Source organism: Hyla sarda, chromosome 6, assembly GCF_029499605.1.
Source record: "Hyla sarda isolate aHylSar1 chromosome 6, aHylSar1.hap1, whole genome shotgun sequence".
NCBI lineage: Eukaryota > Metazoa > Chordata > Amphibia > Anura > Hylidae > Hyla > Hyla sarda.
In genome coordinates, this window is record NC_079194.1 from 282,748,121 (window position 1) to 282,773,120 (window position 25,000).

General features: G+C 48.2%; 63 non-coding genes across 63 annotated transcripts; all 63 read right to left on the reverse strand.

Annotated features, from left to right (window-relative positions):
* Positions 1-144: 144 nt before the first annotated feature.
* On the reverse strand, positions 145-216 carry TRNAP-AGG (transfer RNA proline (anticodon AGG)). The gene has a single exon. It is a non-coding gene; the product is annotated as a tRNA-Pro (tRNA).
* Positions 217-612: 396 nt separating this feature from the next.
* TRNAP-CGG (transfer RNA proline (anticodon CGG)) lies at positions 613-684 on the reverse strand. Its single transcript has one exon. It is a non-coding gene; the product is annotated as a tRNA-Pro (tRNA).
* Positions 685-813: 129 nt separating this feature from the next.
* Positions 814-885, reverse strand: TRNAP-AGG (transfer RNA proline (anticodon AGG)). Its single transcript has one exon. It is a non-coding gene; the product is annotated as a tRNA-Pro (tRNA).
* A 607-nt stretch (positions 886-1,492) lies between these two features.
* Positions 1,493-1,564, reverse strand: TRNAP-UGG (transfer RNA proline (anticodon UGG)). The gene has a single exon. It is a non-coding gene; the product is annotated as a tRNA-Pro (tRNA).
* Positions 1,565-1,855: 291 nt separating this feature from the next.
* Positions 1,856-1,927, reverse strand: TRNAP-AGG (transfer RNA proline (anticodon AGG)). The gene has a single exon. It is a non-coding gene; the product is annotated as a tRNA-Pro (tRNA).
* Positions 1,928-2,209: 282 nt separating this feature from the next.
* On the reverse strand, positions 2,210-2,281 carry TRNAP-UGG (transfer RNA proline (anticodon UGG)). Its single transcript has one exon. It is a non-coding gene; the product is annotated as a tRNA-Pro (tRNA).
* A 291-nt stretch (positions 2,282-2,572) lies between these two features.
* TRNAP-AGG (transfer RNA proline (anticodon AGG)) lies at positions 2,573-2,644 on the reverse strand. The gene has a single exon. It is a non-coding gene; the product is annotated as a tRNA-Pro (tRNA).
* Positions 2,645-3,040: 396 nt separating this feature from the next.
* On the reverse strand, positions 3,041-3,112 carry TRNAP-CGG (transfer RNA proline (anticodon CGG)). Its single transcript has one exon. It is a non-coding gene; the product is annotated as a tRNA-Pro (tRNA).
* A 139-nt stretch (positions 3,113-3,251) lies between these two features.
* Positions 3,252-3,323, reverse strand: TRNAP-UGG (transfer RNA proline (anticodon UGG)). The gene has a single exon. It is a non-coding gene; the product is annotated as a tRNA-Pro (tRNA).
* Positions 3,324-3,614: 291 nt separating this feature from the next.
* TRNAP-AGG (transfer RNA proline (anticodon AGG)) lies at positions 3,615-3,686 on the reverse strand. The gene has a single exon. It is a non-coding gene; the product is annotated as a tRNA-Pro (tRNA).
* Positions 3,687-4,320: 634 nt separating this feature from the next.
* On the reverse strand, positions 4,321-4,392 carry TRNAP-UGG (transfer RNA proline (anticodon UGG)). Its single transcript has one exon. It is a non-coding gene; the product is annotated as a tRNA-Pro (tRNA).
* A 291-nt stretch (positions 4,393-4,683) lies between these two features.
* TRNAP-AGG (transfer RNA proline (anticodon AGG)) lies at positions 4,684-4,755 on the reverse strand. Its single transcript has one exon. It is a non-coding gene; the product is annotated as a tRNA-Pro (tRNA).
* Positions 4,756-5,151: 396 nt separating this feature from the next.
* TRNAP-CGG (transfer RNA proline (anticodon CGG)) lies at positions 5,152-5,223 on the reverse strand. The gene has a single exon. It is a non-coding gene; the product is annotated as a tRNA-Pro (tRNA).
* Positions 5,224-5,363: 140 nt separating this feature from the next.
* TRNAP-UGG (transfer RNA proline (anticodon UGG)) lies at positions 5,364-5,435 on the reverse strand. The gene has a single exon. It is a non-coding gene; the product is annotated as a tRNA-Pro (tRNA).
* Positions 5,436-5,726: 291 nt separating this feature from the next.
* TRNAP-AGG (transfer RNA proline (anticodon AGG)) lies at positions 5,727-5,798 on the reverse strand. The gene has a single exon. It is a non-coding gene; the product is annotated as a tRNA-Pro (tRNA).
* A 634-nt stretch (positions 5,799-6,432) lies between these two features.
* Positions 6,433-6,504, reverse strand: TRNAP-UGG (transfer RNA proline (anticodon UGG)). Its single transcript has one exon. It is a non-coding gene; the product is annotated as a tRNA-Pro (tRNA).
* A 291-nt stretch (positions 6,505-6,795) lies between these two features.
* TRNAP-AGG (transfer RNA proline (anticodon AGG)) lies at positions 6,796-6,867 on the reverse strand. Its single transcript has one exon. It is a non-coding gene; the product is annotated as a tRNA-Pro (tRNA).
* A 423-nt stretch (positions 6,868-7,290) lies between these two features.
* On the reverse strand, positions 7,291-7,362 carry TRNAP-CGG (transfer RNA proline (anticodon CGG)). Its single transcript has one exon. It is a non-coding gene; the product is annotated as a tRNA-Pro (tRNA).
* Positions 7,363-7,491: 129 nt separating this feature from the next.
* On the reverse strand, positions 7,492-7,563 carry TRNAP-AGG (transfer RNA proline (anticodon AGG)). Its single transcript has one exon. It is a non-coding gene; the product is annotated as a tRNA-Pro (tRNA).
* Positions 7,564-7,959: 396 nt separating this feature from the next.
* TRNAP-CGG (transfer RNA proline (anticodon CGG)) lies at positions 7,960-8,031 on the reverse strand. Its single transcript has one exon. It is a non-coding gene; the product is annotated as a tRNA-Pro (tRNA).
* A 140-nt stretch (positions 8,032-8,171) lies between these two features.
* On the reverse strand, positions 8,172-8,243 carry TRNAP-UGG (transfer RNA proline (anticodon UGG)). Its single transcript has one exon. It is a non-coding gene; the product is annotated as a tRNA-Pro (tRNA).
* Positions 8,244-8,534: 291 nt separating this feature from the next.
* Positions 8,535-8,606, reverse strand: TRNAP-AGG (transfer RNA proline (anticodon AGG)). The gene has a single exon. It is a non-coding gene; the product is annotated as a tRNA-Pro (tRNA).
* Positions 8,607-9,002: 396 nt separating this feature from the next.
* TRNAP-CGG (transfer RNA proline (anticodon CGG)) lies at positions 9,003-9,074 on the reverse strand. Its single transcript has one exon. It is a non-coding gene; the product is annotated as a tRNA-Pro (tRNA).
* Positions 9,075-9,203: 129 nt separating this feature from the next.
* Positions 9,204-9,275, reverse strand: TRNAP-AGG (transfer RNA proline (anticodon AGG)). Its single transcript has one exon. It is a non-coding gene; the product is annotated as a tRNA-Pro (tRNA).
* Positions 9,276-9,882: 607 nt separating this feature from the next.
* TRNAP-UGG (transfer RNA proline (anticodon UGG)) lies at positions 9,883-9,954 on the reverse strand. The gene has a single exon. It is a non-coding gene; the product is annotated as a tRNA-Pro (tRNA).
* A 291-nt stretch (positions 9,955-10,245) lies between these two features.
* TRNAP-AGG (transfer RNA proline (anticodon AGG)) lies at positions 10,246-10,317 on the reverse strand. The gene has a single exon. It is a non-coding gene; the product is annotated as a tRNA-Pro (tRNA).
* Positions 10,318-10,599: 282 nt separating this feature from the next.
* On the reverse strand, positions 10,600-10,671 carry TRNAP-UGG (transfer RNA proline (anticodon UGG)). The gene has a single exon. It is a non-coding gene; the product is annotated as a tRNA-Pro (tRNA).
* Positions 10,672-10,962: 291 nt separating this feature from the next.
* On the reverse strand, positions 10,963-11,034 carry TRNAP-AGG (transfer RNA proline (anticodon AGG)). The gene has a single exon. It is a non-coding gene; the product is annotated as a tRNA-Pro (tRNA).
* Positions 11,035-11,430: 396 nt separating this feature from the next.
* Positions 11,431-11,502, reverse strand: TRNAP-CGG (transfer RNA proline (anticodon CGG)). The gene has a single exon. It is a non-coding gene; the product is annotated as a tRNA-Pro (tRNA).
* A 140-nt stretch (positions 11,503-11,642) lies between these two features.
* TRNAP-UGG (transfer RNA proline (anticodon UGG)) lies at positions 11,643-11,714 on the reverse strand. Its single transcript has one exon. It is a non-coding gene; the product is annotated as a tRNA-Pro (tRNA).
* Positions 11,715-12,005: 291 nt separating this feature from the next.
* TRNAP-AGG (transfer RNA proline (anticodon AGG)) lies at positions 12,006-12,077 on the reverse strand. The gene has a single exon. It is a non-coding gene; the product is annotated as a tRNA-Pro (tRNA).
* A 634-nt stretch (positions 12,078-12,711) lies between these two features.
* TRNAP-UGG (transfer RNA proline (anticodon UGG)) lies at positions 12,712-12,783 on the reverse strand. Its single transcript has one exon. It is a non-coding gene; the product is annotated as a tRNA-Pro (tRNA).
* Positions 12,784-13,074: 291 nt separating this feature from the next.
* On the reverse strand, positions 13,075-13,146 carry TRNAP-AGG (transfer RNA proline (anticodon AGG)). Its single transcript has one exon. It is a non-coding gene; the product is annotated as a tRNA-Pro (tRNA).
* Positions 13,147-13,542: 396 nt separating this feature from the next.
* Positions 13,543-13,614, reverse strand: TRNAP-CGG (transfer RNA proline (anticodon CGG)). Its single transcript has one exon. It is a non-coding gene; the product is annotated as a tRNA-Pro (tRNA).
* Positions 13,615-13,754: 140 nt separating this feature from the next.
* TRNAP-UGG (transfer RNA proline (anticodon UGG)) lies at positions 13,755-13,826 on the reverse strand. The gene has a single exon. It is a non-coding gene; the product is annotated as a tRNA-Pro (tRNA).
* Positions 13,827-14,117: 291 nt separating this feature from the next.
* TRNAP-AGG (transfer RNA proline (anticodon AGG)) lies at positions 14,118-14,189 on the reverse strand. The gene has a single exon. It is a non-coding gene; the product is annotated as a tRNA-Pro (tRNA).
* A 634-nt stretch (positions 14,190-14,823) lies between these two features.
* Positions 14,824-14,895, reverse strand: TRNAP-UGG (transfer RNA proline (anticodon UGG)). Its single transcript has one exon. It is a non-coding gene; the product is annotated as a tRNA-Pro (tRNA).
* Positions 14,896-15,186: 291 nt separating this feature from the next.
* On the reverse strand, positions 15,187-15,258 carry TRNAP-AGG (transfer RNA proline (anticodon AGG)). Its single transcript has one exon. It is a non-coding gene; the product is annotated as a tRNA-Pro (tRNA).
* Positions 15,259-15,681: 423 nt separating this feature from the next.
* On the reverse strand, positions 15,682-15,753 carry TRNAP-CGG (transfer RNA proline (anticodon CGG)). The gene has a single exon. It is a non-coding gene; the product is annotated as a tRNA-Pro (tRNA).
* Positions 15,754-15,882: 129 nt separating this feature from the next.
* TRNAP-AGG (transfer RNA proline (anticodon AGG)) lies at positions 15,883-15,954 on the reverse strand. Its single transcript has one exon. It is a non-coding gene; the product is annotated as a tRNA-Pro (tRNA).
* Positions 15,955-16,350: 396 nt separating this feature from the next.
* TRNAP-CGG (transfer RNA proline (anticodon CGG)) lies at positions 16,351-16,422 on the reverse strand. The gene has a single exon. It is a non-coding gene; the product is annotated as a tRNA-Pro (tRNA).
* Positions 16,423-16,562: 140 nt separating this feature from the next.
* On the reverse strand, positions 16,563-16,634 carry TRNAP-UGG (transfer RNA proline (anticodon UGG)). Its single transcript has one exon. It is a non-coding gene; the product is annotated as a tRNA-Pro (tRNA).
* Positions 16,635-16,925: 291 nt separating this feature from the next.
* On the reverse strand, positions 16,926-16,997 carry TRNAP-AGG (transfer RNA proline (anticodon AGG)). Its single transcript has one exon. It is a non-coding gene; the product is annotated as a tRNA-Pro (tRNA).
* A 396-nt stretch (positions 16,998-17,393) lies between these two features.
* On the reverse strand, positions 17,394-17,465 carry TRNAP-CGG (transfer RNA proline (anticodon CGG)). The gene has a single exon. It is a non-coding gene; the product is annotated as a tRNA-Pro (tRNA).
* A 129-nt stretch (positions 17,466-17,594) lies between these two features.
* On the reverse strand, positions 17,595-17,666 carry TRNAP-AGG (transfer RNA proline (anticodon AGG)). The gene has a single exon. It is a non-coding gene; the product is annotated as a tRNA-Pro (tRNA).
* Positions 17,667-18,273: 607 nt separating this feature from the next.
* On the reverse strand, positions 18,274-18,345 carry TRNAP-UGG (transfer RNA proline (anticodon UGG)). Its single transcript has one exon. It is a non-coding gene; the product is annotated as a tRNA-Pro (tRNA).
* Positions 18,346-18,636: 291 nt separating this feature from the next.
* On the reverse strand, positions 18,637-18,708 carry TRNAP-AGG (transfer RNA proline (anticodon AGG)). The gene has a single exon. It is a non-coding gene; the product is annotated as a tRNA-Pro (tRNA).
* Positions 18,709-18,990: 282 nt separating this feature from the next.
* On the reverse strand, positions 18,991-19,062 carry TRNAP-UGG (transfer RNA proline (anticodon UGG)). The gene has a single exon. It is a non-coding gene; the product is annotated as a tRNA-Pro (tRNA).
* Positions 19,063-19,353: 291 nt separating this feature from the next.
* On the reverse strand, positions 19,354-19,425 carry TRNAP-AGG (transfer RNA proline (anticodon AGG)). The gene has a single exon. It is a non-coding gene; the product is annotated as a tRNA-Pro (tRNA).
* Positions 19,426-19,821: 396 nt separating this feature from the next.
* Positions 19,822-19,893, reverse strand: TRNAP-CGG (transfer RNA proline (anticodon CGG)). Its single transcript has one exon. It is a non-coding gene; the product is annotated as a tRNA-Pro (tRNA).
* A 140-nt stretch (positions 19,894-20,033) lies between these two features.
* On the reverse strand, positions 20,034-20,105 carry TRNAP-UGG (transfer RNA proline (anticodon UGG)). Its single transcript has one exon. It is a non-coding gene; the product is annotated as a tRNA-Pro (tRNA).
* A 291-nt stretch (positions 20,106-20,396) lies between these two features.
* TRNAP-AGG (transfer RNA proline (anticodon AGG)) lies at positions 20,397-20,468 on the reverse strand. The gene has a single exon. It is a non-coding gene; the product is annotated as a tRNA-Pro (tRNA).
* A 634-nt stretch (positions 20,469-21,102) lies between these two features.
* On the reverse strand, positions 21,103-21,174 carry TRNAP-UGG (transfer RNA proline (anticodon UGG)). Its single transcript has one exon. It is a non-coding gene; the product is annotated as a tRNA-Pro (tRNA).
* Positions 21,175-21,465: 291 nt separating this feature from the next.
* Positions 21,466-21,537, reverse strand: TRNAP-AGG (transfer RNA proline (anticodon AGG)). The gene has a single exon. It is a non-coding gene; the product is annotated as a tRNA-Pro (tRNA).
* Positions 21,538-21,920: 383 nt separating this feature from the next.
* TRNAP-CGG (transfer RNA proline (anticodon CGG)) lies at positions 21,921-21,992 on the reverse strand. The gene has a single exon. It is a non-coding gene; the product is annotated as a tRNA-Pro (tRNA).
* Positions 21,993-22,121: 129 nt separating this feature from the next.
* On the reverse strand, positions 22,122-22,193 carry TRNAP-AGG (transfer RNA proline (anticodon AGG)). The gene has a single exon. It is a non-coding gene; the product is annotated as a tRNA-Pro (tRNA).
* A 607-nt stretch (positions 22,194-22,800) lies between these two features.
* On the reverse strand, positions 22,801-22,872 carry TRNAP-UGG (transfer RNA proline (anticodon UGG)). The gene has a single exon. It is a non-coding gene; the product is annotated as a tRNA-Pro (tRNA).
* A 291-nt stretch (positions 22,873-23,163) lies between these two features.
* TRNAP-AGG (transfer RNA proline (anticodon AGG)) lies at positions 23,164-23,235 on the reverse strand. Its single transcript has one exon. It is a non-coding gene; the product is annotated as a tRNA-Pro (tRNA).
* A 282-nt stretch (positions 23,236-23,517) lies between these two features.
* TRNAP-UGG (transfer RNA proline (anticodon UGG)) lies at positions 23,518-23,589 on the reverse strand. The gene has a single exon. It is a non-coding gene; the product is annotated as a tRNA-Pro (tRNA).
* Positions 23,590-23,880: 291 nt separating this feature from the next.
* TRNAP-AGG (transfer RNA proline (anticodon AGG)) lies at positions 23,881-23,952 on the reverse strand. Its single transcript has one exon. It is a non-coding gene; the product is annotated as a tRNA-Pro (tRNA).
* Positions 23,953-24,348: 396 nt separating this feature from the next.
* Positions 24,349-24,420, reverse strand: TRNAP-CGG (transfer RNA proline (anticodon CGG)). Its single transcript has one exon. It is a non-coding gene; the product is annotated as a tRNA-Pro (tRNA).
* A 139-nt stretch (positions 24,421-24,559) lies between these two features.
* On the reverse strand, positions 24,560-24,631 carry TRNAP-UGG (transfer RNA proline (anticodon UGG)). The gene has a single exon. It is a non-coding gene; the product is annotated as a tRNA-Pro (tRNA).
* A 291-nt stretch (positions 24,632-24,922) lies between these two features.
* TRNAP-AGG (transfer RNA proline (anticodon AGG)) lies at positions 24,923-24,994 on the reverse strand. The gene has a single exon. It is a non-coding gene; the product is annotated as a tRNA-Pro (tRNA).
* Positions 24,995-25,000: the final 6 nt, after the last annotated feature.

Below are 25,000 nucleotides of genomic sequence, written 5' to 3' on the forward strand. Positions count from 1 at the left end.
ATTAAAATAAAAGAAAGGCACTTTGCAAGCATTACATGTATTGCATAAGCCAGTGAGGGGTTGGACACTGGTGCCAGAAAACACACAAGGAGAAGACTACATGCTACTCATGGAACTGGATGAGCAGGAATGCTCTCAAAAGGTGGGCTCGTCCGGGATTTGAACCCGGGACCTCTCGCACCCTAAGCGAGAATCATACCCCTAGACCAACGAGCCAAGCTGAGACAGCACCAAAAGGACGTTTGCCAACACCAACGAGCCAAGCTGAGACAACGTCGAAAGGCCGTTTGCCAACACCAAATTTATTCACAGGACTGCTGCTGTCAGAAAACAAACAAGGAGAAGACTAAAGATAGCTCACGGAATGATAAGGATGGGAAGGAACCCTAAGTGAGGATCATACCCCTAGACCAATGAGTCGACACAGCGTTTCCACTGAAGACAGCATTGGCAGGTTTTCACTTCTACAATGCTCAGAGTTGAATTAAGGTAACCAAAAAGTAAAGTCTTCTCCGAAAACACCTCTGTCCGCGATTTAAAGCAAACCGCTCTGGTAAACAGCAGATGAAACCGATTTATGAGAGGTGAGGGCGGCAAATGAAGGCGGTGACAGGGCTCGTCCGGGATTCGAACCCGGGGCCTCTCGCACCCGAAGCGAGAATCATACCTCTAGACCAACGAGACAGAATTCTGCCATACTCCTGAGGCGTGTCAGGTACTTTTGTCTTGGCAGACACTGGTGCCAGAAAACACACAAGTAGAAGACTACATGCTACTCAAGGAACTGGATGAGCAGGAATGCTCTCAAAAGGTGGGCTCGTCCGGGATTTGAACCCGGGACCTCTCGCACCCTAAGCGAGAATCATACCCCTAGACCAACGAGCCAAGCTGAGACAACACCAAAAGGACGTTTGCCAACACCAACGAGCCAAGCTGAGACAACGTCGAAAGGCCGTTTGCCAACACCAAATTTATTCACAGGACTGCTGCTGTCAGAAAACAAACAAGGAGAAGACTAAAGATAGCTCACGGAATGATAAGGTTGGGAAGGAACCCTAAGTGAGGATCATACCCCTAGACCAATGAGTCGACATAGCGTTTCCACTGAAGACAGCATTGGCAGGTTTTCACTTCTACAATGCTCAGAGTTGAATTAAGGTAACCAAAAAGTAAAGTCTTCTCCGAAAACACCTCTGTCCGTGATTTAAAGCAAACCGCTCTGGTAAACAGCAGATGAAACCGATTTATGAGAGGTGAGGGCGGCAAATGAAGGTGGTGACAGGGCTCATCAGGGATTCGAACCCGGGGCCTCTCGCACCCTAAGCGAGAATCATTCCTCTAGACCAACGAGCCAGAATTCTGCCATACTCCTGAGGCGTGTCAGGTACTTTTGTCTTGGCAGATTTGCAAAAAATCCATTGGGTGAAGCTTACTATGGGCATGTTGACAAGAGGTGAGAAAAGGGAGAAAGGTCACTCCTCAGGAAAAACCAGGGCTCGTCCGGGATTTGAACCCGGGACCTCTCGCACCCAAAGCGAGAATCATACCCCTAGACCAACGAGCCAGAGGTGGCAGCTGCTGGTTTCCTTCCTATGCTGACTTTGACCTCTCAAAGTATGCTGCCATGTGGAGAGCTTGCTTGGCACCTACAGAGGCAAATATCAATCTCTAATGGATCATCTGCATAAAAGTCCATTCAGAATGATAGACAATTAAAATAAAAGAAAGGCACTTTGCAAGCATTACATGTATTGCATAAGCCAGTGAGGGGTTGGACACTGGTGCCAGAAAACACACAAGGAGAAGACTACATGCTACTCATGGAACTGGATGAGCAGGAATGCTCTCAAAAGGTGGGCTCGTCCGGGATTTGAACCCGGGACCTCTCGCACCCTAAGCGAGAATCATACCCCTAGACCAACAAGCCAAGCTGAGACAGCACCAAAAGGACGTTTGCCAACACCAACGAGCCAAGCTGAGACAACGTCGAAAGGCCGTTTGCCAACACCAAATTTATTCACAGGACTGCTGCTGTCAGAAAACAAACAAGGAGAAGACTAAAGATAGCTCACGGAATGATAAGGATGGGAAGGAACCCTAAGTGAGGATGCCTTGGCAGATGTGCAAAAATCCATTGGGTGGAGGCTTACTATGGGCATGTTGACAAGAGGTGAGAAAAAGAAGAAAGGTCACTCCTCAGGAAAAGCTAGGGCTCGTTCGGGATTTGAACCCGAGACCTCTCGCACCCAAAGCGAGAATCATACCCCTAGACCAACGAGCCAGAGGTGGCAGCTGCTGGTTTCCTTCCTATGCTGACTTTAACCTCTCAAAGTATGCTGCCATGTGGGGAGCTTGCTTGGCACCTACAGAGGCAAATATCAATCTCTAATGGATCATCTGCATAAAAGTCCATTCAGAATGATAGACAATTAAAATAAAAGAAAGGCACTTTGCAAGCATTACATGTATTGCATAAGCCAGTGAGGGGTTGGACACTGGTGCCAGAAAACACACAAGGAGAAGACTACATGCTACTCATGGAACTGGATGAGCAGGAATGCTCTCAAAAGGTGGGCTCGTCCGGGATTTGAACCCGGGACCTCTCGCACCCTAAGCGAGAATCATACCCCTAGACCAACGAGCCGAGCAGAGACAGCACCAAAAGGACGTTTGCCAACACCAACGAGCCAAGCTGAGACAACGTCGAAAGGCCGTTTGCCAACACCAAATTTATTCACAGGACTGCTGCTGTCAGAAAACAAACAAGGAGAAGACTAAAGATAGCTCACGGAATGATAAGGTTGGGAAGGAACCCTAAGTGAGGATCATACCCCTAGACCAATGAGTCGACACAGCGTTTCCACTGAAGACAGCATTGGCAGGTTTTCACTTCTACAATGCTCAGAGTTGAAATAAGGTAACCAAAAAGTAAAGTCTTCTCCGAAAACACCTCTGTCCGTGATTTAAAGCAAACCGCTCTGGTAAACAGCAGATGAAACCGATTTATGAGAGGTGAGGGCGGCAAATGAAGGTGGTGACAGGGCTCGTCCGGGATTCGAACCCGGGGCCTCTCGCACCCGAAGCGAGAATCATACCTCTAGACCAACGAGCCAGAATTCAGCCATACTCCTGAGGCGTGTCAGGTACTTTTGACTTGGCAGATTTGCAAAAATTCATTGGGTGGAGGCTTACTATGGGCATGTTGACAAGAGGTGAGAAAAAGGAGAAAGGTCACTCCTCAGGAAAAGCTAGGGCTCGTTTGGGATTTGAACCCGAGACCTCTCGCACCCAAAGCGAGAATCATACCCCTAGACCAACGAGCCAGAGGTGGCAGCTGCTGGTTTCCTTCCTATGCTGACTTTGACCTCTCAAAGTATGCTGCCATGTGGGGAGCTTGCTTGGCACCTACAGAGGCAAATATCAATCTCTAATGGATCATCTGCATAAAAGTCCATTCAGAATAATAGACAATTAAAATAAAAGAAAGGCACTTTGCAAGCATTACATGTATTGCATAAGCCAGTGAGGGGTTGGACACTGGTGCCAGAAAACACACAAGGAGAAGACTACATGCTACTCATGGAACTGGATGAGCAGGAATGCTCTCAAAAGGTGGGCTCGTCCGGGATTTGAACCCGGGACCTCTCGCACCCTAAGCGAGAATCATACCCCTAGACCAACAAGCCAAGCTGAGACAGCTTCAAAAGGCCGTTTGCCAACACCAACGAGCCAAGCTGAGACAGCGTCGAATGGCCGTTTGTCAACACCAAATTTATTCACACACAGGACTGAGAAGGACAGAAGTTCCACACCGCTGTTGTCAGAAAACAAACAAGGAGAAGACTAAAGATAGCTCACGGAATGATAAGGTTGGGAAGGAACCCTAAGTGAGGATCATACCCCTAGACCAATGAGTCGACATAGCGTTTCCACTGAAGACAGCATTGGCAGGTTTTCACTTCTACAATGCTCAGAGTTGAATTAAGGTAACCAAAAAGTAAAGTCTTCTCCGAAAACACCTCTGTCCGTGATTTAAAGCAAACCGCTCTGGTAAACAGCAGATGAAACCGATTTATGAGAGGTGAGGGCGGCAAATGAAGGTGGTGACAGGGCTCATCAGGGATTCGAACCCGAGGCCTCTCGCACCCTAAGCGAGAATCATTCCTCTAGACCAACGAGCCAGAATTCTGCCATACTCCTGAGGCGTGTCAGGTACTTTTGTCTTGGCAGATTTGCAAAAAATCCATTGGGTGAAGCTTACTATGGGCATGTTGACAAGAGGTGAGAAAAAGGAGAAAGGTCACTCCTCAGGAAAAACCAGGGCTCGTCCGGGATTTGAACCCGGGACCTCTCGCACCCAAAGCGAGAATCATACCCCTAGACCAACGAGCCAGAGGTGGCAGCTGCTGGTTTCCTTCCTATGCTGACTTTGACCTCTCAAAGTATGCTGCCATGTGGAGAGCTTGCTTGGCACCTACAGAGGCAAATATCAATCTCTAATGGATCATCTGCATAAAAGTCCATTCAGAATGATAGACAATTAAAATAAAAGAAAGGCACTTTGCAAGCATTACATGTATTGCATAAGCCAGTGAGGGGTTGGACACTGGTGCCAGAAAACACACAAGGAGAAGACTACATGCTACTCATGGAACTGGATGAGCAGGAATGCTCTCAAAAGGTGGGCTCGTCCGGGATTTGAACCCGGGACCTCTCGCACCCTAAGCGAGAATCATACCCCTAGACCAACGAGCCAAGCTGAGACAGCACCAAAAGGACGTTTGCCAACACCAACGAGCCAAGCTGAGACAACGTCGAAAGGCCGTTTGCCAACACCAAATTTATTCACAGGACTGCTGCTGTCAGAAAACAAACAAGGAGAAGACTAAAGATAGCTCACGGAATGATAAGGTTGGGAAGGAACCCTAAGTGAGGATCATACCCCTAGACCAATGAGTCGACACAGCGTTTCCACTGAAGACAGCATTGACAGGTTTTCACTTCTACAATGCTCAGAGTTGAATTAAGGTAACCAAAAAGTAAAGTCTTCTCCGAAAACACCTCTGTCCGTGATTTAAAGCAAACCGCTCTGGTAAACAGCAGATGAAACCGATTTATGAGAGGTGAGGGCGGCAAATGAAGGCGGTGACAGGGCTCGTCCGGGATTCGAACCCGGGGCCTCTCGCACCCGAAGCGAGAATCATACCTCTAGACCAACGAGCCAGAATTCTGCCATACTCCTGAGGCGTGTTAGGTACTTTTGTCTTGGCAGATTTGCAAAAAATCCATTGGGTGGAGGCTTACTATGGGCATGTTGACAAGAGGTGAGAAAAAGGAGAAAGGTCACTCCTCAGGAAAAGCCAGGGCTCGTCCGGGATTTGAACCCGGGACCTCTCGCACCCAAAGCGAGAATCATACCCCTAGACCAACGAGCCAGAGGTGGCAGCTGCTGGTTTCCTTCCTATGACGACTTTGACCTCTCAAAGTATGCTGCCATGTGGAGAGCTTGCTTGGCACCTACAGAGGCAAATATCAATCTCTAATGGATCATCTGCATAAAAGTCCATTCAGAATGATAGACAATTAAAATAAAAGAAAGGCACTTTGCAAGCATTACATGTATTGCATAAGCCAGTGAGGGGTTGGACACTGGTGCCAGAAAACACACAAGGAGAAGACTACATGCTACTCATGGAACTGGATGAGCAGGAATGCTCTCAAAAGGTGGGCTCGTCCGGGATTTGAACCCGGGACCTCTCGCACCCTAAGCGAGAATCATTCCCCTAGACCAACGAGCCAAGCTGAGACAGCTTCAAAAGGCCGTTTGCCAACACCAACGAGCCAAGCTGAGACAGCGTCGAATGGCCGTTTGTCAACATCAAATTTATTCACACACAGGACTGAGAAGGACAGAAGTTCCACACCGCTGTTGTCAGAAAACAAACAAGGAGAAGACTAAAGATAGCTCACGGAATGATAAGGTTGGGAAGGAACCCTAAGTGAGGATCATACCCCTAGACCAATGAGTCGACATAGCGTTTCCACTGAAGACAGCATTGGCAGGTTTTCACTTCTACAATGCTCAGAGTTGAATTAAGGTAACCAAAAAGTAAAGTCTTCTCCGAAAACACCTCTGTCCGTGATTTAAAGCAAACCGCTCTGGTAAACAGCAGATGAAACCGATTTATGAGAGGTGAGGGCGGCAAATGAAGGTGGTGACAGGGCTCATCAGGGATTCGAACCCGGGGCCTCTCGCACCCTAAGCGAGAATCATTCCTCTAGACCAACGAGCCAGAATTCTGCCATACTCCTGAGGCGTGTCAGGTACTTTTGTCTTGGCAGATTTGCAAAAAATCCATTGGGTGAAGCTTACTATGGGCATGTTGACAAGAGGTGAGAAAAAGGAGAAAGGTCACTCCTCAGGAAAAACCAGGGCTCGTCCGGGATTTGAACCCGGGACCTCTCGCACCCAAAGCGAGAATCATACCCCTAGACCAACGAGCCAGAGGTGGCAGCTGCTGGTTTCCTTCCTATGCTGACTTTGACCTCTCAAAGTATGCTGCCATGTGGAGAGCTTGCTTGGCACCTACAGAGGCAAATATCAATCTCTAATGGATCATCTGCATAAAAGTCCATTCAGAATGATAGACAATTAAAATAAAAGAAAGGCACTTTGCAAGCATTACATGTATTGCATAAGCCAGTGAGGGGTTGGACACTGGTGCCAGAAAACACACAAGGAGAAGACTACATGCTACTCATGGAACTGGATGAGCAGGAATGCTCTCAAAAGGTGGGCTCGTCCGGGATTTGAACCCGGGACCTCTCGCACCCTAAGCGAGAATCATACCCCTAGACCAACGAGCCAAGCTGAGACAGCTTCAAAAGGCCGTTTGCCAACACCAACGAGCCAAGCTGAGACAGCGTCGAATGGCCGTTTGTCAACACCAAATTTATTCACACACAGGACTGAGAAGGACAGAAGTTCCACACCGCTGTTGTCAGAAAACAAACAAGGAGAAGACTAAAGATAGCTCACGGAATGATAAGGTTGGGAAGGAACCCTAAGTGAGGATCATACCCCTAGACCAATGAGTCGACACAGCGTTTCCACTGAAGACAGCATTGGCAGGTTTTCACTTCTACAATGCTCAGAGTTGAATTAAGGTAACCAAAAAGTAAAGTCTTCTCCGAAAACACCTCTGTCCGTGATTTAAAGCAAACCGCTCTGGAAAAGAGCAGATGAAACCGATTTATGAGAGGTGAGGGCGGTAAATGAAGGTGGTGACAGGGCTCGTCCGGGATTCGAACCCGGGGCCTCTCGCACCCGAAGCGAGAATCATACCACTAGACCAACGAGACAGAATTCTGCCATACTCCTGAGGCGTGTCAGGTACTTTTGTCTTGGCAGACACTGGTGCCAGAAAACACACAAGTAGAAGACTACATGCTACTCAAGGAACTGGATGAGCAGGAATGCTCTCAAAAGGTGGGCTCGTCCGGGATTTGAACCCGGGACCTCTCGCACCCTAAGCGAGAATCATACCCCTAGACCAACGAGCCAAGCTGAGACAACACCAAAAGGACGTTTGCCAACACCAACGAGCCAAGCTGAGACAACGTCGAAAGGCCGTTTGCCAACACCAAATTTATTCACAGGACTGCTGCTGTCAGAAAACAAACAAGGAGAAGACTAAAGATAGCTCACGGAATGATAAGGTTGGGAAGGAACCCTAAGTGAGGATCATACCCCTAGACCAATGAGTCGACACAGCGTTTCCACTGAAGACAGCATTGGCAGGTTTTCACTTCTACAATGCTCAGAGTTGAATTAAGGTAACCAAAAAGTAAAGTCTTCTCCGAAAACACCTCTGTCCGTGATTTAAAGCAAACCGCTCTGGTAAACAGCAGATGAAACCGATTTATGAGAGGTGAGGGCGGCAAATGAAGGTGGTGACAGGGCTCGTCCGGTATTCGAACCCGGGGCCTCTCGCACCCGAAGCGAGAATCATACCTCTAGACCAACGAGCCAGAATTCTGCCATACTCCTGAGGCGTGTTAGGTACTTTTGTCTTGGCAGATTTGCAAAAAATCCATTGGGTGGAGGCTTACTATGGGCATGTTGACAAGAGGTGAGAAAAAGGAGAAAGGTCACTCCTCAGGAAAAGCCAGGGCTCGTCCGGGATTTGAACCCGGGACCTCTCGCACCCAAAGCGAGAATCATACCCCTAGACCAACGAGCCAGAGGTGGCAGCTGCTGGTTTCCTTCCTATGACGACTTTGACCTCTCAAAGTATGCTGCCATGTGGAGAGCTTGCTTGGCACCTACAGAGGCAAATATCAATCTCTAATGGATCATCTGCATAAAAGTCCATTCAGAATGATAGACAATTAAAATAAAAGAAAGGCACTTTGCAAGCATTACATGTATTGCATAAGCCAGTGAGGGGTTGGACACTGGTGCCAGAAAACACACAAGGAGAAGACTACATGCTACTCATGGAACTGGATGAGCAGGAATGCTCTCAAAAGGTGGGCTCGTCCGGGATTTGAACCCGGGACCTCTCGCACCCTAAGCGAGAATCATACCCCTAGACCAACGAGCCAAGCTGAGACAGCACCAAAAGGACGTTTGCCAACACCAACGAGCCAAGCTGAGACAACGTCGAAAGGCCGTTTGCCAACACCAAATTTATTCACAGGACTGCTGCTGTCAGAAAACAAACAAGGAGAAGACTAAAGATAGCTCACGGAATGATAAGGATGGGAAGGAACCCTAAGTGAGGATCATACCCCTAGACCAATGAGTCGACACAGCGTTTCCACTGAAGACAGCATTGGCAGGTTTTCACTTCTACAATGCTCAGAGTTGAATTAAGGTAACCAAAAAGTAAAGTCTTCTCCGAAAACACCTCTGTCCGCGATTTAAAGCAAACCGCTCTGGTAAACAGCAGATGAAACCGATTTATGAGAGGTGAGGGCGGCAAATGAAGGCGGTGACAGGGCTCATCCGGGATTCGAACCCGGGGCCTCTCGCACCCGAAGCGAGAATCATACCTCTAGACCAACGAGACAGAATTCTGCCATACTCCTGAGGCGTGTCAGGTACTTTTGTCTTGGCAGACACTGGTGCCAGAAAACACACAAGTAGAAGACTACATGCTACTCAAGGAACTGGATGAGCAGGAATGCTCTCAAAAGGTGGGCTCGTCCGGGATTTGAACCCGGGACCTCTCGCACCCTAAGCGAGAATCATACCCCTAGACCAACGAGCCAAGCTGAGACAACACCAAAAGGACGTTTGCCAACACCAACGAGCCAAGCTGAGACAACGTCGAAAGGCCGTTTGCCAACACCAAATTTATTCACAGGACTGCTGCTGTCAGAAAACAAACAAGGAGAAGACTAAAGATAGCTCACGGAATGATAAGGTTGGGAAGGAACCCTAAGTGAGGATCATACCCCTAGACCAATGAGTCGACATAGCGTTTCCACTGAAGACAGCATTGGCAGGTTTTCACTTCTACAATGCTCAGAGTTGAATTAAGGTAACCAAAAAGTAAAGTCTTCTCCGAAAACACCTCTGTCCGTGATTTAAAGCAAACCGCTCTGGTAAACAGCAGATGAAACCGATTTATGAGAGGTGAGGGCGGCAAATGAAGGTGGTGACAGGGCTCATCAGGGATTCGAACCCGGGGCCTCTCGCACCCTAAGCGAGAATCATTCCTCTAGACCAACGAGCCAGAATTCTGCCATACTCCTGAGGCGTGTCAGGTACTTTTGTCTTGGCAGATTTGCAAAAAATCCATTGGGTGAAGCTTACTATGGGCATGTTGACAAGAGGTGAGAAAAGGGAGAAAGGTCACTCCTCAGGAAAAACCAGGGCTCGTCCGGGATTTGAACCCGGGACCTCTCGCACCCAAAGCGAGAATCATACCCCTAGACCAACGAGCCAGAGGTGGCAGCTGCTGGTTTCCTTCCTATGCTGACTTTGACCTCTCAAAGTATGCTGCCATGTGGAGAGCTTGCTTGGCACCTACAGAGGCAAATATCAATCTCTAATGGATCATCTGCATAAAAGTCCATTCAGAATGATAGACAATTAAAATAAAAGAAAGGCACTTTGCAAGCATTACATGTATTGCATAAGCCAGTGAGGGGTTGGACACTGGTGCCAGAAAACACACAAGGAGAAGACTACATGCTACTCATGGAACTGGATGAGCAGGAATGCTCTCAAAAGGTGGGCTCGTCCGGGATTTGAACCCGGGACCTCTCGCACCCTAAGCGAGAATCATACCCCTAGACCAACAAGCCAAGCTGAGACAGCACCAAAAGGACGTTTGCCAACACCAACGAGCCAAGCTGAGACAACGTCGAAAGGCCGTTTGCCAACACCAAATTTATTCACAGGACTGCTGCTGTCAGAAAACAAACAAGGAGAAGACTAAAGATAGCTCACGGAATGATAAGGATGGGAAGGAACCCTAAGTGAGGATGCCTTGGCAGATGTGCAAAAATCCATTGGGTGGAGGCTTACTATGGGCATGTTGACAAGAGGTGAGAAAAAGAAGAAAGGTCACTCCTCAGGAAAAGCTAGGGCTCGTTCGGGATTTGAACCCGAGACCTCTCGCACCCAAAGCGAGAATCATACCCCTAGACCAACGAGCCAGAGGTGGCAGCTGCTGGTTTCCTTCCTATGCTGACTTTAACCTCTCAAAGTATGCTGCCATGTGGGGAGCTTGCTTGGCACCTACAGAGGCAAATATCAATCTCTAATGGATCATCTGCATAAAAGTCCATTCAGAATGATAGACAATTAAAATAAAAGAAAGGCACTTTGCAAGCATTACATGTATTGCATAAGCCAGTGAGGGGTTGGACACTGGTGCCAGAAAACACACAAGGAGAAGACTACATGCTACTCATGGAACTGGATGAGCAGGAATGCTCTCAAAAGGTGGGCTCGTCCGGGATTTGAACCCGGGACCTCTCGCACCCTAAGCGAGAATCATACCCCTAGACCAACGAGCCGAGCTGAGACAGCACCAAAAGGACGTTTGCCAACACCAACGAGCCAAGCTGAGACAACGTCGAAAGGCCGTTTGCCAACACCAAATTTATTCACAGGACTGCTGCTGTCAGAAAACAAACAAGGAGAAGACTAAAGATAGCTCACGGAATGATAAGGTTGGGAAGGAACCCTAAGTGAGGATCATACCCCTAGACCAATGAGTCGACACAGCGTTTCCACTGAAGACAGCATTGGCAGGTTTTCACTTCTACAATGCTCAGAGTTGAAATAAGGTAACCAAAAAGTAAAGTCTTCTCCGAAAACACCTCTGTCCGTGATTTAAAGCAAACCGCTCTGGTAAACAGCAGATGAAACCGATTTATGAGAGGTGAGGGCGGCAAATGAAGGTGGTGACAGGGCTCGTCCGGTATTCGAACCCGGGGCCTCTCGCACCCGAAGCGAGAATCATACCTCTAGACCAACGAGCCAGAATTCTGCCATACTCCTGAGGCGTGTTAGGTACTTTTGTCTTGGCAGATTTGCAAAAAATCCATTGGGTGGAGGCTTACTATGGGCATGTTGACAAGAGGTGAGAAAAAGGAGAAAGGTCACTCCTCAGGAAAAGCCAGGGCTCGTCCGGGATTTGAACCCGGGACCTCTCGCACCCAAAGCGAGAATCATACCCCTAGACCAACGAGCCAGAGGTGGCAGCTGCTGGTTTCCTTCCTATGACGACTGTGACCTCTCAAAGTATGCTGCCATGTGGAGAGCTTGCTTGGCACCTACAGAGGCAAATATCAATCTCTAATGGATCATCTGCATAAAAGTCCATTCAGAATGATAGACAATTAAAATAAAAGAAAGGCACTTTGCAAGCATTACATGTATTGCATAAGCCAGTGAGGGGTTGGACACTGGTGCCAGAAAACACACAAGGAGAAGACTACATGCTACTCATGGAACTGGATGAGCAGGAATGCTCTCAAAAGGTGGGCTCGTCCGGGATTTGAACCCGTGACCTCTCGCACCCTAAGCGAGAATCATTCCCCTAGACCAACGAGCCAAGCTGAGACAGCTTCAAAAGGCCGTTTGCCAACACCAACGAGCCAAGCTGAGACAGCGTCGAATGGCCGTTTGTCAACATCAAATTTATTCACACACAGGACTGAGAAGGACAGAAGTTCCACACCGCTGTTGTCAGAAAACAAACAAGGAGAAGACTAAAGATAGCTCACGGAATGATAAGGTTGGGAAGGAACCCTAAGTGAGGATCATACCCCTAGACCAATGAGTCGACATAGCGTTTCCACTGAAGACAGCATTGGCAGGTTTTCACTTCTACAATGCTCAGAGTTGAATTAAGGTAACCAAAAAGTAAAGTCTTCTCCGAAAACACCTCTGTCCGTGATTTAAAGCAAACCGCTCTGGTAAACAGCAGATGAAACCGATTTATGAGAGGTGAGGGCGGCAAATGAAGGTGGTGACAGGGCTCATCAGGGATTCGAACCCGGGGCCTCTCGCACCCTAAGCGAGAATCATTCCTCTAGACCAACGAGCCAGAATTCTGCCATACTCCTGAGGCGTGTCAGGTACTTTTGTCTTGGCAGATTTGCAAAAAATCCATTGGGTGAAGCTTACTATGGGCATGTTGACAAGAGGTGAGAAAAAGGAGAAAGGTCACTCCTCAGGAAAAACCAGGGCTCGTCCGGGATTGGAACCCGGGACCTCTCGCACCCAAAGCGAGAATCATACCCCTAGACCAACGAGCCAGAGGTGGCAGCTGCTGGTTTCCTTCCTATGCTGACTTTGACCTCTCAAAGTATGCTGCCATGTGGAGAGCTTGCTTGGCACCTACAGAGGCAAATATCAATCTCTAATGGATCATCTGCATAAAAGTCCATTCAGAATGATAGACAATTAAAATAAAAGAAAGGCACTTTGCAAGCATTACATGTATTGCATAAGCCAGTGAGGGGTTGGACACTGGTGCCAGAAAACACACAAGGAGAAGACTACATGCTACTCATGGAACTGGATGAGCAGGAATGCTCTCAAAAGGTGGGCTCGTCCGGGATTTGAACCCGGGACCTCTCGCACCCTAAGCGAGAATCATACCCCTAGACCAACGAGCCAAGCTGAGACAGCACCAAAAGGACGTTTGCCAACACCAACGAGCCAAGCTGAGACAACGTCGAAAGGCCGTTTGCCAACACCAAATTTATTCACAGGACTGCTGCTGTCAGAAAACAAACAAGGAGAAGACTAAAGATAGCTCACGGAATGATAAGGTTGGGAAGGAACCCTAAGTGAGGATCATACCCCTAGACCAATGAGTCGACACAGCGTTTCCACTGAAGACAGCATTGACAGGTTTTCACTTCTACAATGCTCAGAGTTGAATTAAGGTAACCAAAAAGTAAAGTCTTCTCCGAAAACACCTCTGTCCGTGATTTAAAGCAAACCGCTCTGGTAAACAGCAGATGAAACCGATTTATGAGAGGTGAGGGCGGCAAATGAAGGCGGTGACAGGGCTCGTCCGGGATTCGAACCCGGGGCCTCTCGCACCCGAAGCGAGAATCATACCTCTAGACCAACGAGCCAGAATTCTGCCATACTCCTGAGGCGTGTTAGGTACTTTTGTCTTGGCAGATTTGCAAAAAATCCATTGGGTGGAGGCTTACTATGGGCATGTTGACAAGAGGTGAGAAAAAGGAGAAAGGTCACTCCTCAGGAAAAGCCAGGGCTCGTCCGGGATTTGAACCCGGGACCTCTCGCACCCAAAGCGAGAATCATACCCCTAGACCAACGAGCCAGAGGTGGCAGCTGCTGGTTTCCTTCCTATGACGACTTTGACCTCTCAAAGTATGCTGCCATGTGGAGAGCTTGCTTGGCACCTACAGAGGCAAATATCAATCTCTAATGGATCATCTGCATAAAAGTCCATTCAGAATGATAGACAATTAAAATAAAAGAAAGGCACTTTGCAAGCATTACATGTATTGCATAAGCCAGTGAGGGGTTGGACACTGGTGCCAGAAAACACACAAGGAGAAGACTACATGCTACTCATGGAACTGGATGAGCAGGAATGCTCTCAAAAGGTGGGCTCGTCCGGGATTTGAACCCGGGACCTCTCGCACCCTAAGCGAGAATCATTCCCCTAGACCAACGAGCCAAGCTGAGACAGCTTCAAAAGGCCGTTTGCCAACACCAACGAGCCAAGCTGAGACAGCGTCGAATGGCCGTTTGTCAACATCAAATTTATTCACACACAGGACTGAGAAGGACAGAAGTTCCACACCGCTGTTGTCAGAAAACAAACAAGGAGAAGACTAAAGATAGCTCACGGAATGATAAGGTTGGGAAGGAACCCTAAGTGAGGATCATACCCCTAGACCAATGAGTCGACATAGCGTTTCCACTGAAGACAGCATTGGCAGGTTTTCACTTCTACAATGCTCAGAGTTGAATTAAGGTAACCAAAAAGTAAAGTCTTCTCCGAAAACACCTCTGTCCGTGATTTAAAGCAAACCGCTCTGGTAAACAGCAGATGAAACCGATTTATGAGAGGTGAGGGCGGCAAATGAAGGTGGTGACAGGGCTCATCAGGGATTCGAACCCGGGGCCTCTCGCACCCTAAGCGAGAATCATTCCTCTAGACCAACGAGCCAGAATTCTGCCATACTCCTGAGGCGTGTCAGGTACTTTTGTCTTGGCAGATTTGCAAAAAATCCATTGGGTGAAGCTTACTATGGGCATGTTGACAAGAGGTGAGAAAAAGGAGAAAGGTCACTCCTCAGGAAAAACCAGGGCTCGTCCGGGATTTGAACCCGGGACCTCTCGCACCCAAAGCGAGAATCATACCCCTAGACCAACGAGCCAGAGGTGGCAGCTGCTGGTTTCCTTCCTATGCTGACTTTGACCTCTCAAAGTATGCTGCCATGTGGAGAGCTTGCTTGGCACCTACAGAGGCAAATATCAATCTCTAATGGATCATCTGCATAAAAGTCCATTCAGAATGATAGACAATTAAAATAAAAGAAAGGCACTTTGCAAGCATTACATGTATTGCATAAGCCAGTGAGGGGTTGGACACTGGTGCCAGAAAACACACAAGGAGAAGACTACATGCTACTCATGGAACTGGATGAGCAGGAATGCTCTCAAAAGGTGGGCTCGTCCGGGATTTGAACCCGGGACCTCTCGCACCCTAAGCGAGAATCATACCCCTAGACCAACGAGCCAAGCTGAGACAGCTTCAAAAGGCCGTTTGCCAACACCAACGAGCCAAGCTGAGACAGCGTCGAATGGCCGTTTGTCAACACCAAATTTATTCACACACAGGACTGAGAAGGACAGAAGTTCCACACCGCTGTTGTCAGAAAACAAACAAGGAGAAGACTAAAGATAGCTCACGGAATGATAAGGTTGGGAAGGAACCCTAAGTGAGGATCATACCCCTAGACCAATGAGTCGACACAGCGTTTCCACTGAAGACAGCATTGGCAGGTTTTCACTTCTACAATGCTCAGAGTTGAATTAAGGTAACCAAAAAGTAAAGTCTTCTCCGAAAACACCTCTGTCCGTGATTTAAAGCAAACCGCTCTGGAAAAGAGCAGATGAAACCGATTTATGAGAGGTGAGGGCGGTAAATGAAGGTGGTGACAGGGCTCGTCCGGGATTCGAACCCGGGGCCTCTCGCACCCGAAGCGAGAATCATACCACTAGACCAACGAGACAGAATTCTGCCATACTCCTGAGGCGTGTCAGGTACTTTTGTCTTGGCAGACACTGGTGCCAGAAAACACACAAGTAGAAGACTACATGCTACTCAAGGAACTGGATGAGCAGGAATGCTCTCAAAAGGTGGGCTCGTCCGGGATTTGAACCCGGGACCTCTCGCACCCTAAGCGAGAATCATACCCCTAGACCAACGAGCCAAGCTGAGACAACACCAAAAGGACGTTTGCCAACACCAACGAGCCAAGCTGAGACAACGTCGAAAGGCCGTTTGCCAACACCAAATTTATTCACAGGACTGCTGCTGTCAGAAAACAAACAAGGAGAAGACTAAAGATAGCTCACGGAATGATAAGGTTGGGAAGGAACCCTAAGTGAGGATCATACCCCTAGACCAATGAGTCGACACAGCGTTTCCACTGAAGACAGCATTGGCAGGTTTTCACTTCTACAATGCTCAGAGTTGAATTAAGGTAACCAAAAAGTAAAGTCTTCTCCGAAAACACCTCTGTCCGTGATTTAAAGCAAACCGCTCTGGTAAACAGCAGATGAAACCGATTTATGAGAGGTGAGGGCGGCAAATGAAGGTGGTGACAGGGCTCGTCCGGTATTCGAACCCGGGGCCTCTCGCACCCGAAGCGAGAATCATACCTCTAGACCAACGAGCCAGAATTCTGCCATACTCCTGAGGCGTGTTAGGTACTTTTGTCTTGGCAGATTTGCAAAAAATCCATTGGGTGGAGGCTTACTATGGGCATGTTGACAAGAGGTGAGAAAAAGGAGAAAGGTCACTCCTCAGGAAAAGCCAGGGCTCGTCCGGGATTTGAACCCGGGACCTCTCGCACCCAAAGCGAGAATCATACCCCTAGACCAACGAGCCAGAGGTGGCAGCTGCTGGTTTCCTTCCTATGACGACTTTGACCTCTCAAAGTATGCTGCCATGTGGAGAGCTTGCTTGGCACCTACAGAGGCAAATATCAATCTCTAATGGATCATCTGCATAAAAGTCCATTCAGAATGATAGACAATTAAAATAAAAGAAAGGCACTTTGCAAGCATTACATGTATTGCATAAGCCAGTGAGGGGTTGGACACTGGTGCCAGAAAACACACAAGGAGAAGACTACATGCTACTCATGGAACTGGATGAGCAGGAATGCTCTCAAAAGGTGGGCTCGTCCGGGATTTGAACCCGGGACCTCTCGCACCCTAAGCGAGAATCATACCCCTAGACCAACGAGCCAAGCTGAGACAGCACCAAAAGGACGTTTGCCAACACCAACGAGCCAAGCTGAGACAACGTCGAAAGGCCGTTTGCCAACACCAAATTTATTCACAGGACTGCTGCTGTCAGAAAACAAACAAGGAGAAGACTAAAGATAGCTCACGGAATGATAAGGATGGGAAGGAACCCTAAGTGAGGATCATACCCCTAGACCAATGAGTCGACACAGCGTTTCCACTGAAGACAGCATTGGCAGGTTTTCACTTCTACAATGCTCAGAGTTGAATTAAGGTAACCAAAAAGTAAAGTCTTCTCCGAAAACACCTCTGTCCGCGATTTAAAGCAAACCGCTCTGGTAAACAGCAGATGAAACCGATTTATGAGAGGTGAGGGCGGCAAATGAAGGCGGTGACAGGGCTCATCCGGGATTCGAACCCGGGGCCTCTCGCACCCGAAGCGAGAATCATACCTCTAGACCAACGAGACAGAATTCTGCCATACTCCTGAGGCGTGTCAGGTACTTTTGTCTTGGCAGACACTGGTGCCAGAAAACACACAAGTAGAAGACTACATGCTACTCAAGGAACTGGATGAGCAGGAATGCTCTCAAAAGGTGGGCTCGTCCGGGATTTGAACCCGGGACCTCTCGCACCCTAAGCGAGAATCATACCCCTAGACCAACGAGCCAAGCTGAGACAACACCAAAAGGACGTTTGCCAACACCAACGAGCCAAGCTGAGACAACGTCGAAAGGCCGTTTGCCAACACCAAATTTATTCACAGGACTGCTGCTGTCAGAAAACAAACAAGGAGAAGACTAAAGATAGCTCACGGAATGATAAGGTTGGGAAGGAACCCTAAGTGAGGATCATACCCCTAGACCAATGAGTCGACATAGCGTTTCCACTGAAGACAGCATTGGCAGGTTTTCACTTCTACAATGCTCAGAGTTGAATTAAGGTAACCAAAAAGTAAAGTCTTCTCCGAAAACACCTCTGTCCGTGATTTAAAGCAAACCGCTCTGGTAAACAGCAGATGAAACCGATTTATGAGAGGTGAGGGCGGCAAATGAAGGTGGTGACAGGGCTCATCAGGGATTCGAACCCGGGGCCTCTCGCACCCTAAGCGAGAATCATTCCTCTAGACCAACGAGCCAGAATTCTGCCATACTCCTGAGGCGTGTCAGGTACTTTTGTCTTGGCAGATTTGCAAAAAATCCATTGGGTGAAGCTTACTATGGGCATGTTGACAAGAGGTGAGAAAAGGGAGAAAGGTCACTCCTCAGGAAAAACCAGGGCTCGTCCGGGATTTGAACCCGGGACCTCTCGCACCCAAAGCGAGAATCATACCCCTAGACCAACGAGCCAGAGGTGGCAGCTGCTGGTTTCCTTCCTATGCTGACTTTGACCTCTCAAAGTATGCTGCCATGTGGAGAGCTTGCTTGGCACCTACAGAGGCAAATATCAATCTCTAATGGATCATCTGCATAAAAGTCCATTCAGAATGATAGACAATTAAAATAAAAGAAAGGCACTTTGCAAGCATTACATGTATTGCATAAGCCAGTGAGGGGTTGGACACTGGTGCCAGAAAACACACAAGGAGAAGACTACATGCTACTCATGGAACTGGATGAGCAGGAATGCTCTCAAAAGGTGGGCTCGTCCGGGATTTGAACCCGGGACCTCTCGCACCCTAAGCGAGAATCATACCCCTAGACCAACAAGCCAAGCTGAGACAGCACCAAAAGGACGTTTGCCAACACCAACGAGCCAAGCTGAGACAACGTCGAAAGGCCGTTTGCCAACACCAAATTTATTCACAGGACTGCTGCTGTCAGAAAACAAACAAGGAGAAGACTAAAGATAGCTCACGGAATGATAAGGATGGGAAGGAACCCTAAGTGAGGATGCCTTGGCAGATGTGCAAAAATCCATTGGGTGGAGGCTTACTATGGGCATGTTGACAAGAGGTGAGAAAAAGAAGAAAGGTCACTCCTCAGGAAAAGCTAGGGCTCGTTCGGGATTTGAACCCGAGACCTCTCGCACCCAAAGCGAGAATCATACCCCTAGACCAACGAGCCAGAGGTGGCAGCTGCTGGTTTCCTTCCTATGCTGACTTTAACCTCTCAAAGTATGCTGCCATGTGGGGAGCTTGCTTGGCACCTACAGAGGCAAATATCAATCTCTAATGGATCATCTGCATAAAAGTCCATTCAGAATGATAGACAATTAAAATAAAAGAAAGGCACTTTGCAAGCATTACATGTATTGCATAAGCCAGTGAGGGGTTGGACACTGGTGCCAGAAAACACACAAGGAGAAGACTACATGCTACTCATGGAACTGGATGAGCAGGAATGCTCTCAAAAGGTGGGCTCGTCCGGGATTTGAACCCGGGACCTCTCGCACCCTAAGCGAGAATCATACCCCTAGACCAACGAGCCGAGCTGAGACAGCACCAAAAGGACGTTTGCCAACACCAACGAGCCAAGCTGAGACAACGTCGAAAGGCCGTTTGCCAACACCAAATTTATTCACAGGACTGCTGCTGTCAGAAAACAAACAAGGAGAAGACTAAAGATAGCTCACGGAATGATAAGGTTGGGAAGGAACCCTAAGTGAGGATCATACCCCTAGACCAATGAGTCGACACAGCGTTTCCACTGAAGACAGCATTGGCAGGTTTTCACTTCTACAATGCTCAGAGTTGAAATAAGGTAACCAAAAAGTAAAGTCTTCTCCGAAAACACCTCTGTCCGTGATTTAAAGCAAACCGCTCTGGTAAACAGCAGATGAAACCGATTTATGAGAGGTGAGGGCGGCAAATGAAGGTGGTGACAGGGCTCGTCCGGTATTCGAACCCGGGGCCTCTCGCACCCGAAGCGAGAATCATACCTCTAGACCAACGAGCCAGAATTCTGCCATACTCCTGAGGCGTGTTAGGTACTTTTGTCTTGGCAGATTTGCAAAAAATCCATTGGGTGGAGGCTTACTATGGGCATGTTGACAAGAGGTGAGAAAAAGGAGAAAGGTCACTCCTCAGGAAAAGCCAGGGCTCGTCCGGGATTTGAACCCGGGACCTCTCGCACCCAAAGCGAGAATCATACCCCTAGACCAACGAGCCAGAGGTGGCAGCTGCTGGTTTCCTTCCTATGACGACTGTGACCTCTCAAAGTATGCTGCCATGTGGAGAGCTTGCTTGGCACCTACAGAGGCAAATATCAATCTCTAATGGATCATCTGCATAAAAGTCCATTCAGAATGATAGACAATTAAAATAAAAGAAAGGCACTTTGCAAGCATTACATGTATTGCATAAGCCAGTGAGGGGTTGGACACTGGTGCCAGAAAACACACAAGGAGAAGACTACATGCTACTCATGGAACTGGATGAGCAGGAATGCTCTCAAAAGGTGGGCTCGTCCGGGATTTGAACCCGTGACCTCTCGCACCCTAAGCGAGAATCATTCCCCTAGACCAACGAGCCAAGCTGAGACAGCTTCAAAAGGCCGTTTGCCAACACCAACGAGCCAAGCTGAGACAGCGTCGAATGGCCGTTTGTCAACATCAAATTTATTCACACACAGGACTGAGAAGGACAGAAGTTCCACACCGCTGTTGTCAGAAAACAAACAAGGAGAAGACTAAAGATAGCTCACGGAATGATAAGGTTGGGAAGGAACCCTAAGTGAGGATCATACCCCTAGACCAATGAGTCGACATAGCGTTTCCACTGAAGACAGCATTGGCAGGTTTTCACTTCTACAATGCTCAGAGTTGAATTAAGGTAACCAAAAAGTAAAGTCTTCTCCGAAAACACCTCTGTCCGTGATTTAAAGCAAACCGCTCTGGTAAACAGCAGATGAAACCGATTTATGAGAGGTGAGGGCGGCAAATGAAGGTGGTGACAGGGCTCATCAGGGATTCGAACCCGGGGCCTCTCGCACCCTAAGCGAGAATCATTCCTCTAGACCAACGAGCCAGAATTCTGCCATACTCCTGAGGCGTGTCAGGTACTTTTGTCTTGGCAGATTTGCAAAAAATCCATTGGGTGAAGCTTACTATGGGCATGTTGACAAGAGGTGAGAAAAAGGAGAAAGGTCACTCCTCAGGAAAAACCAGGGCTCGTCCGGGATTGGAACCCGGGACCTCTCGCACCCAAAGCGAGAATCATACCCCTAGACCAACGAGCCAGAGGTGGCAGCTGCTGGTTTCCTTCCTATGCTGACTTTGACCTCTCAAAGTATGCTGCCATGTGGAGAGCTTGCTTGGCACCTACAGAGGCAAATATCAATCTCTAATGGATCATCTGCATAAAAGTCCATTCAGAATGATAGACAATTAAAATAAAAGAAAGGCACTTTGCAAGCATTACATGTATTGCATAAGCCAGTGAGGGGTTGGACACTGGTGCCAGAAAACACACAAGGAGAAGACTACATGCTACTCATGGAACTGGATGAGCAGGAATGCTCTCAAAAGGTGGGCTCGTCCGGGATTTGAACCCGGGACCTCTCGCACCCTAAGCGAGAATCATACCCCTAGACCAACGAGCCAAGCTGAGACAGCACCAAAAGGACGTTTGCCAACACCAACGAGCCAAGCTCAGACAACGTCGAAAGGCCGTTTGCCAACACCAAATTTATTCACAGGACTGCTGCTGTCAGAAAACAAACAAGGAGAAGACTAAAGATAGCTCACGGAATGATAAGGATGGGAAGGAACCCTAAGTGAGGATCATACCCCTAGACCAATGAGTCGACACAGCGTTTCCACTGAAGACAGCATTGGCAGGTTTTCACTTCTACAATGCTCAGAGTTGAATTAAGGTAACCAAAAAGTAAAGTCTTCTCCGAAAACACCTCTGTCCGCGATTTAAAGCAAACAGCAGATGAAACCGATTTATGAGAGGTGAGGGCGGCAAATGAAGGCGGTGACAGGGCTCGTCCGGGATTCGAACCCGGGGCCTCTCGCACCCGAAGCGAGAATCATACCTCTAGACCAACGAGACAGAATTCTGCCATACTCCTGAGGCGTGTCAGGTACTTTTGTCTTGGCAGACACTGGTGCCAGAAAACACACAAGTAGAAGACTACATGCTACTCAAGGAACTGGATGAGCAGGAATGCTCTCAAAAGGTGGGCTCGTCCGGGATTTGAACCCGGGACCTCTCGCACCCTAAGCGAGAATCATACCCCTAGACCAACGAGCCAAGCTGAGACAACACCAAAAGGACGTTTGCCAACACCAACGAGCCAAGCTGAGACAACGTCGAAAGGCCGTTTGCCAACACCAAATTTATTCACAGGACTGCTGCTGTCAGAAAACAAACAAGGAGAAGACTAAAGATAGCTCACGGAATGATAAGGTTGGGAAGGAACCCTAAGTGAGGATCATACCCCTAGACCAATGAGTCGACATAGCGTTTCCACTGAAGACAGCATTGGCAGGTTTTCACTTCTACAATGCTCAGAGTTGAATTAAGGTAACCAAAAAGTAAAGTCTTCTCCGAAAACACCTCTGTCCGTGATTTAAAGCAAACCGCTCTGGTAAACAGCAGATGAAACCGATTTATGAGAGGTGAGGGCGGCAAATGAAGGTGGTGACAGGGCTCATCAGGGATTCGAACCCGGGGCCTCTCGCACCCTAAGCGAGAATCATTCCTCTAGACCAACGAGCCAGAATTCTGCCATACTCCTGAGGCGTGTCAGGTACTTTTGTCTTGGCAGATTTGCAAAAAATCCATTGGGTGAAGCTTACTATGGGCATGTTGACAAGAGGTGAGAAAAGGGAGAAAGGTCACTCCTCAGGAAAAACCAGGGCTCGTCCGGGATTTGAACCCGGGACCTCTCGCACCCAAAGCGAGAATCATACCCCTAGACCAACGAGCCAGAGGTGGCAGCTGCTGGTTTCCTTCCTATGCTGACTTTGACCTCTCAAAGTATGCTGCCATGTGGAGAGCTTGCTTGGCACCTACAGAGGCAAATATCAATCTCTAATGGATCATCTGTATAAAAGTCCATTCAGAATGATAGACAATTAAAATAAAAGAAAGGCACTTTGCAAGCATTACATGTATTGCATAAGCCAGTGAGGGGTTGGACACTGGTGCCAGAAAACACACAAGGAGAAGACTACATGCTACTCATGGAACTGGATGAGCAGGAATGCTCTCAAAAGGTGGGCTCGTCCGGGATTTGAACCCGGGACCTCTCGCACCCTAAGCGAGAATCATACCCCTAGACCAACAAGCCAAGCTGAGACAGCACCAAAAGGACGTTTGCCAACACCAACGAGCCAAGCTGAGACAACGTCGAAAGGCCGTTTGCCAACACCAAATTTATTCACAGGACTGCTGCTGTCAGAAAACAAACAAGGAGAAGACTAAAGATAGCTCACGGAATGATAAGGATGGGAAGGAACCCTAAGTGAGGATGCCTTGGCAGATGTGCAAAAATCCATTGGGTGGAGGCTTACTATGGGCATGTTGACAAGAGGTGAGAAAAAGAAGAAAGGTCACTCCTCAGGAAAAGCTAGGGCTCGTTCGGGATTTGAACCCGAGACCTCTCGCACCCAAAGCGAGAATCATACCCCTAGACCAACGAGCCAGAGGTGGCAGCTGCTGGTTTCCTTCCTATGCTGACTTTAACCTCTCAAAGTATGCTGCCATGTGGGGAGCTTGCTTGGCACCTACAGAGGCAAATATCAATCTCTAATGGATCATCTGCATAAAAGTCCATTCAGAATGATAGACAATTAAAATAAAAGAAAGGCACTTTGCAAGCATTACATGTATTGCATAAGCCAGTGAGGGGTTGGACACTGGTGCCAGAAAACACACAAGGAGAAGACTACATGCTACTCATGGAACTGGATGAGCAGGAATGCTCTCAAAAGGTGGGCTCGTCCGGGATTTGAACCCGGGACCTCTCGCACCCTAAGCGAGAATCATACCCCTAGACCAACGAGCCGAGCTGAGACAGCACCAAAAGGACGTTTGCCAACACCAACGAGCCAAGCTGAGACAACGTCGAAAGGCCGTTTGCCAACACCAAATTTATTCACAGGACTGCTGCTGTCAGAAAACAAACAAGGAGAAGACTAAAGATAGCTCACGGAATGATAAGGTTGGGAAGGAACCCTAAGTGAGGATCATACCCCTAGACCAATGAGTCGACACAGCGTTTCCACTGAAGACAGCATTGGCAGGTTTTCACTTCTACAATGCTCAGAGTTGAAATAAGGTAACCAAAAAGTAAAGTCTTCTCCGAAAACACCTCTGTCCGTGATTTAAAGCAAACCGCTCTGGTAAACAGCAGATGAAACCGATTTATGAGAGGTGAGGGCGGCAAATGAAGGTGGTGACAGGGCTCGTCCGGGATTCGAACCCGGGGCCTCTCGCACCCGAAGCGAGAATCATACCTCTAGACCAACGAGCCAGAATTCTGCCATACTCCTGAGGCGTGTCAGGTACTTTTGCCTTGGCAGATTTGCAAAAATTCATTGGGTGGAGGCTTACTATGGGCATGTTGACAAGAGGTGAGAAAAAGGAGAAAGGTCACTCCTCAGGAAAAGCTAGGGCTCGTTTGGGATTTGAACCCGAGACCTCTCGCACCCAAAGCGAGAATCATACCCCTAGACCAACGAGCCAGAGGTGGCAGCTGCTGGTTTCCTTACTATGCTGACTTTGACCTCTCAAAGTATGCTGCCATGTGGGGAGCTTGCTTGGCACCTACAGAGGCAAATATCAATCTCTAATGGATCATCTGCATAAAAGTCCATTCAGAATAATAGACAATTAAAATAAAAGAAAGGCACTTTGCAAGCATTACATGTATTGCATAAGCCAGTGAGGGGTTGGACACTGGTGCCAGAAAACACACAAGGAGAAGACTACATGCTACTCATGGAACTGGATGAGCAGGAATGCTCTCAAAAGGTGGGTTCGTCCGGGATTTGAACCCGGGACCTCTCGCACCCTAAGCGAGAATCATACCCCTAGACCAACAAGCCAAGCTG